General features: G+C 39.6%; 1 pseudogene; it reads left to right on the top strand.

The window, feature by feature from the left end:
* Positions 1–3,382: 3,382 nt before the first annotated feature.
* LOC103251426 lies at positions 3,383–4,094 on the top strand (annotated as a pseudogene).
* The last annotated feature ends 9,278 nt before the right edge of the window (positions 4,095–13,372 follow it).

Raw genomic sequence — 13,372 nt, 5'->3', positions numbered from 1 at the left:
AGAAAAGAAATCAATATCTTTCATGAATATGGATACAAAAGTTCTTTTTTTATTTTTCTGAGTTGGAGTCTCACTCTGTCACCCAGGCTGGAGTACAGTGGCATGCTGACAGCCACTGCAACCTTGACCTACGGGCTGAGGTGACCCTTCCACCTCAGCCTTCCAAGTAGCTGAAACTACACGTGTGTGCCACCATGCCTGGCTAATTTTTTTAATTTATTGTAGAAACAAAGTCTCGCCAAATTTCCCAGGCTGGTCTCAAACCCCTGGGCTCAGCAGTCCTTTCACCTCCACCTGCCAAAGTGCTTAGATTACAGGCGGAGCCACTGCCCAGTTTAGATACAAAAATTCTTAACAAAGTAGCAAATAGAATCCAGCAATATGTACAAAAGAATTATACACCATGTTTAAGTAGTTTATTCCAGAGATGCAAAGGCTGGTTCAATAGTAGAAAATCAATCAATGTAATTCATCATATTTTAAAGCTGAAGGAGAAAAAAATTATATAAATAGATATAGGAAAAAGCATTTGACAAAATTCAACCTGCATTCATAATAAACTCAAAAACTAGGAAGACAAGGAAACTTTCTCAACTTCATAAAGAACATCTATTTTTTTAAAAAAACCTACAGCTATCATTATACTTAACAGTGAAAAACTCAATGCTTTCCCACTGAGGTTTTAAAAAAGCAAGGATTTCCATTCTCACTCCTGTTATTCAATACAGTGCTAGAAGTTCTAGCCAGTGCATAAGTCAAGAAGGAAAGAAAAAGTATATAGATTAGAAAGGGAGACTTAAAGTATTCCTGTTTGCAGGTTGCATGTTTATCTATATAGAAAGTCCTCGTCTCTACAATAAATCAAAAAATCAGCTGGGCCTGGTAGCGCATGCCTGTAATTCCGGCTACTTGGTAGACTGAGGCAGAAGGATCGCCAGAGCCCAGTAGGTCAGGGCTGCGGTGGCTGGGAGTGGCCACTGCACTCCAGTCTGGGTGACAGAGTGAGGCTCCAACTCAAAAAAACAAAGAAACAAAAAAAGAAAGTCCCAAGAAATCTACAACAAATTCCTGGAACTAAAAAGTGGATTCAGCAAGATTGCAACATATAAAGAAACATACAAAAATAAATTGTATTTCTATACATTGAAAATTAACACACAGACACTGAAATTAAAAATAAAATACCATTTAAATCACTCAAAAAGAAATGAAATACTTGCTGTAACTCTAACAAAACATGTATAGGACTTCTATGCTGAAAACTCAACCATACTGATGGAAGAAATCAAAGATCTAAATAGATATACCATGCTCATAGATTGTAAAACTCAATTAGTAAAGGCATCAATTGTCTTCACATAGGTAAAGAAATCTAACCCAATTCTGTCAAAACCTCAGCAAGATTATTTGTAGACATAGGCAAGATTCTAAAATGTATATGGAAAGGCACAGGAACCAGAATAGGTAAGATAGTTTTGAAAAATAAGAATAAAGTGGGAGGAATCAATCTACCCAATTTCACTACTTCACTGTGTAGTTACAGTAATCAAGTTTGTATAGCATAGGTCAAGGGAGGGATGCATGCATAACTAAATAGAACAGAATAGAGAGCTCAGAGATAAACCCACACAAGTATGTAACTGATTCTTGACAAAGGTGTAAAAGCAATTACATGGAGGAAAGAAAATTTTCAACAAATAGCTCGAGAAATTGGACATACATAGGTGGAAAATTGAGTCTTAACCTTGTCTCGCACCTTATACAGAAATTTACTCAAAATGGATCATGAACTTAAATGTAAAACTACAAAATATTTAGGAAAAAATAGAAGAATATCATTGGTATCTAGGGTTTTTAAACTTGACACTAAAAGTACAATCCGTAAAAGAAGAATTTGATAAGTTGGACTTTATTAGAATTTTAAAAGAAAAAATTGATAAATTGGACTTAATCAAAAGAATTTTTTGAGTTGGAGTCTCACTTTGTCACCCAGACTGGATTGCAGTGACATGCTCTTGGCCACCACAACCTGGACCTGCTGGGCTCAGGTGATCCTTTCGCCTCAGCCTTCCAACTAGTTGGAATTACAGGCAATGCACCACCACATCCGGCTAATTTTTTTGATTTATTGTACAGATGAGGTCTTATCAAGTTGCCCAGGCTGGTCTCGAACCTATGGGCTTAGGCAATTCTCTCACCTTGGTCTCCCAAAGTGCTGGGATTACAGGCTTGAGCCACCACGCCTAACCAGCAGCTTTATTTGTAATAGACCAAAACTGAAAACAACCCAGATGTCCTATGGGTGAATAGTTAACCAGACTTTGATACCTTCCTACCATAGAATACCAATCAAAAGTAATGGGTTTGATGAATCAGCAGTATATTAGCTGATTCATCAAACCCATTCATTCACCTACGGTTGAATAGTTAAACAGACTTTAGTACATTCGTACCATGGAATACCAATCAAAAGTAATGGGTTTGATGAATCAGCAGTATATTAGATGAGTGTGGAAAAAAAGAAAAGCCAATCCAAAGGGTTATATACTATATAATTTAATTTATATAACATTCTTGAAATGAAAAAATTATAGAAATGGAGAGATTAGTGATTTCTAGGAGTTACAGAGGAGGTGGAATGAGAGGGAAGTGAATGTGGCTATAAAGTGCAATATTAGGCCGGGCTCAGTGGCTCCCAGCACTTTGGGAGGCCAAGGCGAGAGGATTGCCTGAGCCCGCGGGTTCAAAACCCTACTGCTCAGAAAAAAAGATTCCTTTCAAAGCATTACTGCTCATTGACAATGCACCTGATCACCCAAGAGCTCTGATGAAAATGTACAGAAAGAGTAATATCTTCATGCCTGCTACCACAACATTCATTCTTCAGCCCATGGATCAAGGAGTAATTTCAGCTTTCTTTTTTCTTTTCTTTTTTTTTTTTGAGTTGGAGTCTCATTCTGTTGCGCAGGCCAGAGTGCAGTGGCATATTCATGGCCACCTCAGTGTTGACCTGCTGGGTTCTAGCAATCCTTTTGCCTCAGCCTTCCAAATAGCAGGAACTACAGCTATCGTGCCCAGCTAATTTTTTATTTATTGTAGAGATGAGGTCTTGCCAAGTTGCCTGGGTTGGTCTCAAACCCATAGGTTCAGACAATCCATTGACCTCAGCCTTCCAAAGTGCTGGGATTATGGGCTGAGTCACCAAATCCGGCCAATTTCAACTTTCAAGTATACTTATTTAACAAATACATTTTGTCCCTCTAGCTGCCATCTTGTTTCCCCACATGCACCTAATCTCAGCTGGTCGAGCTGAGACACCCTGAGTGCCAACCCTAGTCCCCAGCATGGTTCCTTTTCTGCCGACAAGACAAAATAAACTATCATGAACCAGGGAAAACTCGCCAAACTGCAGGCACAAGTGCACACTGATGGGAAAGGAACTGCTTGCAGAAAGAATGTGATTCATAGACCAGATACAGCAGATGGTAAACTCCAGTTCTCCTTAAAGAAGTTAAGGGTAAACAATATCTCTGGTATTGAAGAGGTGAACATGTTTACAAACCAAGGAACAGTTATTCACTTTAACAACCCTAAAGTTCAGGCATCTCTGGCAGTAAACACTTTCATCATTACAGGCCATGCTGAATAAAGCAACTGACAGAAATGCTACCCAGCATCTGAAGCCAGCTTGATGCAGATAGTCTGACTAGTTTTAAGAGACTGGCTAAAGCTCTGCACAAACAATCTGTGGATGGAAAAGCACCACTTGCTACTGGAGAGGAGGAGGATGATGAAGTTCTAGATCTTGTGGAGAATTTTGATGAGGCTTCCAAGAATGAGGCAAACTGAAGTGAGTCAACTTCTGAAGAAGATAAAACTTGAAGAAGTTACTGGGAGCTGCTATTTTATATCATGACTGCGTTTTAAAATTGTTTTGTTCATAGATCTGATAAAATCTAGATCTCTAATATTTTTAAGCCCAAGCTCCTTGGACACTGCAGCTTTTTTCAGTTTTTGCTTATACACAACTCATTCTTTGCAGCTAATTAAGCTGAAGAAGCCTGGGAATAAAGTTTGAAACAAAGATTAATAAAGTTCTTTGCAATTTCCAGCAAGATGCTGATGGAACAGGTCAGACTGTAAGAGTCTCCACAAAAGTGAGTGTTCATAAAGACTCTCTGCATGAGTGGATGTGTGCTGGTGGGTGAGTGAAAGTCTGTCTGAGGGGAGACTTGGGTTCATGCACCCAGGGATCTCCTCCGAAGGTCACTGCAACCCCCCCACCACCCTGAGACTGGAGCCTCGAGCACACAGAATTGCCTGCTGCTCTTGGGACTCTCCTGAGAAAAGACTGCTGAATTCAGCTGATCCTCATCACCTGGAGCCCAGCCCACACCATCACCTGTGACAGCAAAGTAGCTGGAACCCATGATCCTGGAGAGAGCAGCTGGGGTTCGCTGGAGAGGAGCTCCACCACTGGTGAGGGGTGAAGAAATGTCAGCCGGAGCTATTTTCTCTTTCCGAGGACCAGGCAGAGACCTGCATTGCCCTGTCCAGCTCCACCCAGCCTCCAACCTGGGCCCAGAGGTAATCTAATCAAACTTGGAGAGACAGATGCCCCTCTCCAATGTTGGATCAGATGCAGACACTTCAGATCTGAATGAGAGACTCGACAGACAGCAAGCTGGGTGAGTCCTGATCTGATCCACTCTCCTCCCACTGTAGGCCTGGGGCATGTGACCCACACTGAGAGCAACACTATCAGCCTGCACTGAGAGCAGAGGGGAGGGACTGGAGATCAAAGATGAAAAGAAGTTAGACTTACAGGAAGCACCTCAGAGTGAATTCTGTTTTTTTGTAGGTCTGTTTGTTTGGCTCATTTTTGTTTGTTTGTTTGTTGTCTTAGTTGGAGTTTTTCTGCATTGTTTCTGTTTTTAATTATGTTTTCATACTTGCCTTGTTTCTGTTATTTTATTGCTTTTTTTAAGACTTTCTGTTTGTGTATGGGTATTTTTGAGGGAGAGTACAAAATTGGGGGATTTCCATCAGTTTGTGTGTTTGTATGATTGTATGTTTTAGGTTTTTTAAAAAATATTTTCTGTCTTTGTGTCTCTTTTCATTTGTTAGTTGTTACACCTGTATGTTTTCCCTCTTATTCTCTTTCGCCACCTTCTTCTCATCCCTTCCTTCCTTTTTCCATTCCTTTCCTTTTTCTTACCTCAATTTGCTTTCTGGGGGCAAACCTATACTCCTACCACATGGACAGACTGTAAGGCATGGGAAGTGGGTTCCAGGGGACCCACACACCTGTCAGTGGATACTGGGATCTGCAAATACTTTATGAATCACAACACTGCAAAAAGTACAGCCCCCCACCCACAGTCCAGCTTCAGAATTCAACAAAGCCAGAGGATACACATAAGGAAGAATAGAAGACTGAGCAAACAGAAGTAAAAGCTGCCCCCACATCCCTGAACAAGACAATCAAAGAAGAGGTAAAAATAAATAAGAAAAATCTACACAAATGAAGAAAAGTCAAAAGAATATGGGTCCCACACAGTCCCCTGGGAGGTCAACCACTGAGAATACAGATGTTGGAATGCAAACAATGAAGAGCCCCCAGAACAACTGGTCTCAAACCAGAAACACAGATATCAAGACATTAATAGAGTGAATAAATAGAATCAAGGAGAGACAAGAGAAAAAATGAAGGAGTTGATAACTGAGATAACAGCAATAAAGAATACAGTAAATGAAATAAATAACAGATAAGCATGGAAAGCAGAATTAGCCAAGCAGAAGAAAGAATCTTAGAGCTTGAGGACCAAATTACAGAACTAACCCAAATTATCAAAACCATAGAAAAGAAGCTTTAAAAGACAGAGCAAAACCTTGAAGGGATGAGTGATTATTTCAAGAGGCCAAACCTAAGATTAATTGGACTTCCTGAGGCAGAGAGACAGAAACCATTCTGGAACAAACATTCCATTAAGTTATCCAAGAAAGCTTCCCTCATCTCATCAGTGATGTGACCATTCAAACAAAAGAGATTCAGAGAACCCCTGCAAGATGACAAACGAGTAGACCAACTCCTAAACACATAGTAATTCGCCTACACAAAGTAGGTATAAAAGAAAAAATCCTAAAGGTAGCAAGAGAAAAAGGTCAGACTACCTACCAGAGAAGACCAATTAGAATAGCAACAGACTTATCTACAGAAACACTTCAGGCTAGGAGAGCTTGGAGCCCAATCTTCAAAGTTCTCAAAGATAAACAATTTCAACCAAGAATTACCTAACCAGCTAAGCTAAGTTTCATCAGTGATGGAAAACTAAAATCTTTCCCAGATATTCAATCCCTAAGAGCATACGCTGCCTTCAGACAAGTTCTACAAGAAACACTTAAAGTATTAAACACAGAAGAAAGGAAAAACAGAACAACAACGTCCTTCACAAGAATGCAGGAAAAAGATTGAAAACACACATGAATCAACCCCAAAATCAAAAGAAAGACAACAAATAGCAACAACGATAGCAAACTATAACAGCCTCGTGACAGGGATAGACTCTCACATTTAATAATTAGTCTGAATGTGAATGGACTAAATGCACCACTGAAAAGACATAGAATGGCAAAATGGATAAAATATCATGAGCCAACAATATATTGTATCCAAGAGACTCCTCACCAAGAGGACACTCACAGACTCAAAGTAAGAGGATGGGAAACAAAATTTCTGGTGAATGAAACACAATAGAAAGCAGGAGTCGCAATCTTAATATCAGACTAAATACCCTTTACACTATCAAAAATTTAAAAAGATGCAGAAGGTTACTACATAATGATAAAAGATTCAATCCATCAATAAGAAATATCCATCCTAAACATATATGCACCCAACACAGGAGACCAACTTTCATAAAGTGGAGTCTAGGTAAACTTAAAAAAAATATTGACTCTAACACTATTTAACTGGGGACTTAAATACCACATTCACAACCCTAGATAGATCATCAGGACAAAAAATCAACAGGGAGATTCAGAATCTCAACGTGATGCTTGACCAAATGGACTTAATTGATACCTACAGAACACTCCACCCAACAACCACAGAATATACATTCTACTCATCACCACATGGAACGTACTCTAAGATCAACCACATCCTCAGCCATAAATCAAGCATAAACAAATTTCAGAAGATTGAAATCCTGCCATGTTCCTTCTCAGACCACAGTGGAATAAAAATAAATATCAACACCAACAAAGTTCCCCCAAAACCCACAAAGACATGGACACTAAACAGCATGATGCTAAACAACTCTTGGGTCAACATGGAAATCAAAACAGAGATTAAAAGATACCTGGAAATAAATGAAGATGAAAAAATATTTTACCAAAATTTCTGGGATGCCATGAAAACAGTACTAAGAGGGGAATTCATATCTGTACAAATACACCTGAAGAAAATGGAAAGATCACAAGTTAACAGCCTAACAAATCACCTAAGGGAGCTGGAAAAGCAAGACCACCAAAACCCTAACTTTAGCAGAAGAATCCAGATCACCAAAATAAAAGCCCGAATTCAGGACATAGAAGACAGAAAGGTAATTTTTAAAACTGAAGCAAAAAACTGGTTCTTTGAAAGGATAAACAAGATTGATGGTCCCCTAGCTAGACTGACCAACAAAAAGAGAGAAAAAGGCCAAATAAACACAATCAGAAATGCAAAAGACCAAGTCACAACTGACCCCAAAGAAATACAAAAGATTATCAGAGACTACTATGTACACTTATATGGAAACAAACTTGAAAACCTAAAGGAAGCCAGGCTCAGTGGTTCAACCTGTAATCCCACGCCTTGGGAGGTTGAGGTGAGTGGATTGCCTGAGCCTGAGGGTTTGAGACCCACCTGGGCAACTTGGTGAGACCTCATCTCTACAATAAATCAAAAAATTAGCCAGGCGTGGTAGCACGCACCTGTAGTTCTGGCTACTTGGAAGTCTGAGGTGGAAGGATCACTAGAGCCCAGCAGGTCGAGGCTGCGGTGGCCGGGAGTGGCCACTGCACTCCAGTATGGGCAACAGAGTGAGACTCCCACTCAAAAAAAAAAAAAAAAAAAAAGAAAACCTAAAGGAAATGGAGGACTTTCTGATGTCACACAACTTCCCCATGTTGAAACAAGAAGAAATTGAGACCTTAAATGGACGAATAACAATCTAGGAAATTGACCATGTCATAAAAAGTTATCTACAAAAAAGTCTTGGACCAGATGACTTTCCAGCAGAATTCTACAAAACATACAAGGAGGAGCTGATACCAATCCTATTGAAAATATTCCAGGCGATTGAGAAAGATGGAACTTCCCCAAATCATTTTACGAAGCTAATGTCACATTAATACCCAAACCAGGTAAAGATCCAACAAAGAAAGAGAACTACAAGCCAATATCCTTGATGAATATAGATGCTATAATTCTCAACAAGATCCTAGCAAATCAGATTCAACAACATATCTTAAAAATCATCCACCACAACCAAGTAGGCTTCATCCGTGGGATGCAGGGATTGTTCAACACACATAAGACCATAAACATAACTAAATACATCAACAGATGTAAAAACAAAAACCACATGATTATATCATTAGACACAGAAAAATCTTTTGATAAAATCCAACACCCCTTTTTGATAAAAACAATCGAACATCTAGGCATAGATGGAACATACCTCAAAATAGTAAAAGCCATCTACAAGAAACCCACAGCCAGCATACTGCTAAACAGACAGAAATTGGAACCATTTCCCCTGAAAACTGGAACAAGATAAGGATGCCCATTCTCATCCCTCCTATTCAACATAATTTTGGAAGTCCTAGCTAGAGCAGTCAGACAAGAGAAGGAGATCAAGTGTATCCAAATAGGAAAAAAAGGAAGTCAAGTTATCCCTCTTTGCAGACAACATGATGCTATACTACAAAAACCAAAGAGAATCTGTCAAAAACCTCCTTGCACTGATAAAGAACTTTGGCAAAGTCTCAGGTTATAAAATCAATGTGCAAAAGACAGTTGCATTTCTATATAGCAACAGCAAACTAACAGAAACCCAAATAAAAACAATTCCATTCACAATAGCCAGAAAATAATAAAATACCTTGGCATCTTCCTAACCAGAGACGCAAAAGACCTTTATAATGAAAACTACAAAACACTGGTCAAAGAAATCAAAGATGACAAAAACAGATGGAAAAATATTCCATGCTAATGGATTGGAAGAATCAACATTGTTAAACTGTTCATCCTACTAAAGGCAATCTACAGATTTAATGCAATACCCATTAAATTACCAGTAGCATTCTTCTGAGACATGGAATGACAATACAGGAATTCATATGGAAACATAAACGACCATGAATCGTCAAAAAAATCCTCAGCAAAAAATCCAAAACAAAACAAAGCAGGAGGTATCACACTCCTAGACTTTAAACTTTATTATGAAGGTACAATAATCAAAACAGGCTGGTATTGGTACAAGAACAGGCATGTAGACCAATGGAACAGGATAGAGATTCCAGAAGCAAAACCTCAGTTTCTCAAGCAATTCATCTTCGACAAAGCTTCCACCACCAATGACTGGGGAGAGGAGAACCTATTCAGTAAATGGTGCTGGGAAAACTGGCTGACACCTACCTATCCCCATACACAAAAATCAACTCTAAGTGGATCAAAGGCATAAACATAAAACCTCAAAGTATAAGACACCTTTATGGGAATTTGAACTGGCAACCAATTTCTGATCAAAACTTCAAGTGCTCATGGCATAAGAGATAAGATAGCCAAATGGGATCTCATCAAACTGACAAGCTTCTCCAAAGCCAAATAAACCATCAAGAGAACAGGGAGACAGCCCAGAGCCTGGAAAAAATTTTTGCCAGCTGTATGTCTGACAAAGGCCTAACATCTAGGATTTACGAGGAACTCAAATGTGCTGAAAAGAAAAAAACAAACAGCCCCATTAAAAAGTGGGCAAAAGATATAAATAGGCACTTCTCAAAAGAAGACATACGAACAGCCAACAGATACATGAATAGATGCTCAGCCTCACTAGTCATCAAGGAAATGCAAATTAAAACCACACTGAGATACCACCTAACTCCAGTCAGGATGGCCATCAATAACTCAAAAAACAACAGATGCTGTAGAGGAAGTGGCAAAAAGGGAACACTGCTACACTGTTGGTGGGAGTATAAACTAGTACAGTGTCTGTGGAAAACAGTGTGGCGATTCCTAAAAGATCTAAAAATTGACCTTCCATACGACCCTGCAATCCCCCTACTGGGAATATACCTGGAAGAACTCAAATCACTCTATAAAAAAGATACGTGCACACATATATTTATTGCAGCATTGTTGACAATAGCAAGAACTTGGAACCAACCACGCTGCCCATCCAAAGAGGACTGGATTTTAAAAATTAATACATATAAACAATGGACTATTATGCAGCCATAAAGAAGTACAAAATCGTGAACTTCACAGCAACCTGAATGGACTTAGAGTCTATAATACTGAGTGATCTTTCACTGAAACAAAGAACTGAGTATCACATGTTCTCACTCATACGCCGACCTTGAACAACTATCATAATACTATAAGAAAAGGATTGGCAGTAGTGGGAAACTGTGGGAGTGCAGGGGGGGGCGGGGGAGGGCAGAGAAGCAGGATTGGCATTTTGGGAATCTGCCTGGGGAAGGGAGGGCACACCTCATCAACAAGGTTACCTGCATAATGAACATTTGTATACCTAACCCTGAACTGTACCCCACATCTTTAAAATAAAAAAGTTAAAGAATAAAAAATAAAGTTCTTTTCTAGTAAAAAAAAAAAAGTAACAAATACATTTCATAAGGCTATTGCTGCTATCAGTAGTGATTTCTCTGATGGATGTGGGCAAAGTCAATTGAAAATCTTCTGGGCCGGTTGTGGTGGCTCACGCCTATAATCCCAGCACTTTGGGAGGCCAAGGTGAGAGGATTGCCTGAGCCCATGGGTTCAAGACCAGCCTGGGCAACTTGTCGAGACCTCATCTCTACAATAAATAAATAAATTAATTAGCTGGGCTTGGTGGCACATGCCTGTAGTTCCAAGCTACTTGGAAGGCTGAGGCAGAAGGATCAACTGAGCCCAGCAGATCAAGGCTAGGGTGGCCGTGAATGTGCCACTGCACTCTAGCCTGGGTGACAGAGGAGATTCCAACTCAAAAAAAAAAAAAAAAAAAGAAAGAAAGAAAGAAAAAGAAAATCTTCAGGAAAGGATTCACCAGCCAGTAAAAACATTTGTGAATCATGAAAGGAGTTCAAAGTATCAACATTAACAGGAAGGAGTTGGAACAAAGTTGATTCCAACCCTTATGGATGACTTGAAGGAATTCAAGTCTTCAGTGGAGGAAATAACTGTAAATGTAGCAGAAATACAAGTGAACTAGAATTAGAAGTGCAGCCTGATGATGTCACCAAATTGCTGCAATTTCATGATAAAACTTTCATGAACAAAGAGTTGCTTCTTATGGATGCACAAAGAAAGTGGCTTCTTGAGATGGAATTTATTCCTGGTGAAGATACTATGAACATTTTTGAAGCAACAACAAAGGATTTAGAATATTACATAAACTTAGTTGATAAAGCAACAGCAGGGTTTGAGAGAACTGACTCCAACTTTGAAAGAAGTTTTACTGTAAGTGAAATGCTATCAAACAGCACCACATGCTACAGAGGAGTCTTTCAGGAAAGGAAGAGTTCATCAATATAGTAAACTTCATTGTTGTCTTATTTTAAGAAATTTCCACAACCACTTCATCCTTTTTTTTTTCCCCACAAGAGAAATCCTTTTACTCCTCTCGTTTACTTCACAAAATAATTATAATTTTTTTAACTAAGTAAATGTATATATTTGAGTTTAGGCAACTAAATTCTAATAGAGACAACCAAAGTCAATTCTGTATCCTACACATGTTGGATATTAACTAATACAATTAATTAAAGCAATTTGAAATTTTCCTTTCCTAATTCCAATAGTATTGACTTTTTCAACTTATAAAGGACCTTCCTTTCTTTCTTCCTTTCTTCCTTCCTTTTTTCTTCCTTCCTTCCTCCCTTCCTTCCTTCCTTCCTCCCTTCCTTCCTCCCTTCCTTCCTTCCTTTCTTCCTTTTTTCTTCCTTCCTTCCTTCCTTTCTTCCTTCCTTCCTTCCTCCCTTCCTTCCTCCCTTCCTTCCTTCCTTTCTTCCTTTTTTCTTCCTTCCTTCCTTCCTTTCTTCCTTCCTTCCTTCCTCCCTTCCCCCCTCCCTCCCTCCCTTGCTTCCTTCTTTCCTTCCTTCCTGTCTCACTCTGTCACCCAGGCTGGAGTGCAGTAGCATGCTCCCAGCCACTGTAGCCTCCACCTGCTGGACTCAGTTGATCCTTCCGCCTCAGCCTTCCAAGTAGCTGGAACTGCAGACATGTGCCACCACGCCTGACTAATTTTTTGATTTATTGTAGAGATGAGGCCTCACCAAGTTGTCCCAGGCTGGTCTCGAACCTGTGGGCTCAGGCAGTCCTTTTATCTCAGCCTCCAAAAGTGATGGGATTATAGGTGTGAGCCACTGCACCTGGCCCTTTTTAAATTTTATTTTAAAGATGTGGGATATAGTTTGGGATTAGGTATACAAGTGGTGATCGTACGGTAAAGTTTGGGCCTCCCCTTGGTCCCCATTGTCCCTGGTATGAGATCAGGTACCCTTATTGATGTTGTGTTCCCCCTCCCCCTGCCCTGTCAGTATCCCACTGCTGCCAATTCCTTTTATAGTATTATGGAAAATGTTCAGGGTCTGCTTATGAGTGAGAACATGTGGTACTCTGTTCTTGCTTTCTGTGATAGATCACTGAGTATGATCAACTCTAAATCCATCCAAGTTGCTGCGAAGTCTATAGGTTTGTCCTTCTTTATGGCTATGTAATATTCCATTGTGTATATGTGCCACATTTTTTTATCCAGCCCAGTTTTGATGGGCAGCATGGTTGGTTCTGTGTTTTTGCTGTTGTGAATAGTGCTGCAATAAATGTGCCTGTACAGGTATCTTATCTGTAGAATGGGTTGAGTTCCTCTAGGTATATTTCCAGTAGGGGGATTGCTGGGTCATATGGAAGGTCAATATCTAGTTCTTTTAGAAATCGCCACATTGTTTTCCAAGAGGTTGCACTAGTTTGCATTACCAACAGCAGTGTAGAAAAATTCCTTTTTCTCCGCATCTTCGCCAGCATCTGTTGTTTTTTTTTTATTAATGATGGCCATTCTTACTGGGGTTAGATGGTATCTCAATGTGGTTTTGATTTGCATTT

This window comes from Carlito syrichta, unplaced genomic scaffold, assembly GCF_000164805.1.
Source record: "Carlito syrichta isolate Samal-C Ts95f unplaced genomic scaffold, Tarsius_syrichta-2.0.1 Scaffold142889, whole genome shotgun sequence".
Classification (NCBI taxonomy): Eukaryota; Metazoa; Chordata; class Mammalia; order Primates; family Tarsiidae; genus Carlito; species Carlito syrichta.
This window is presented reverse-complemented; position numbering and strand designations above follow the sequence as displayed.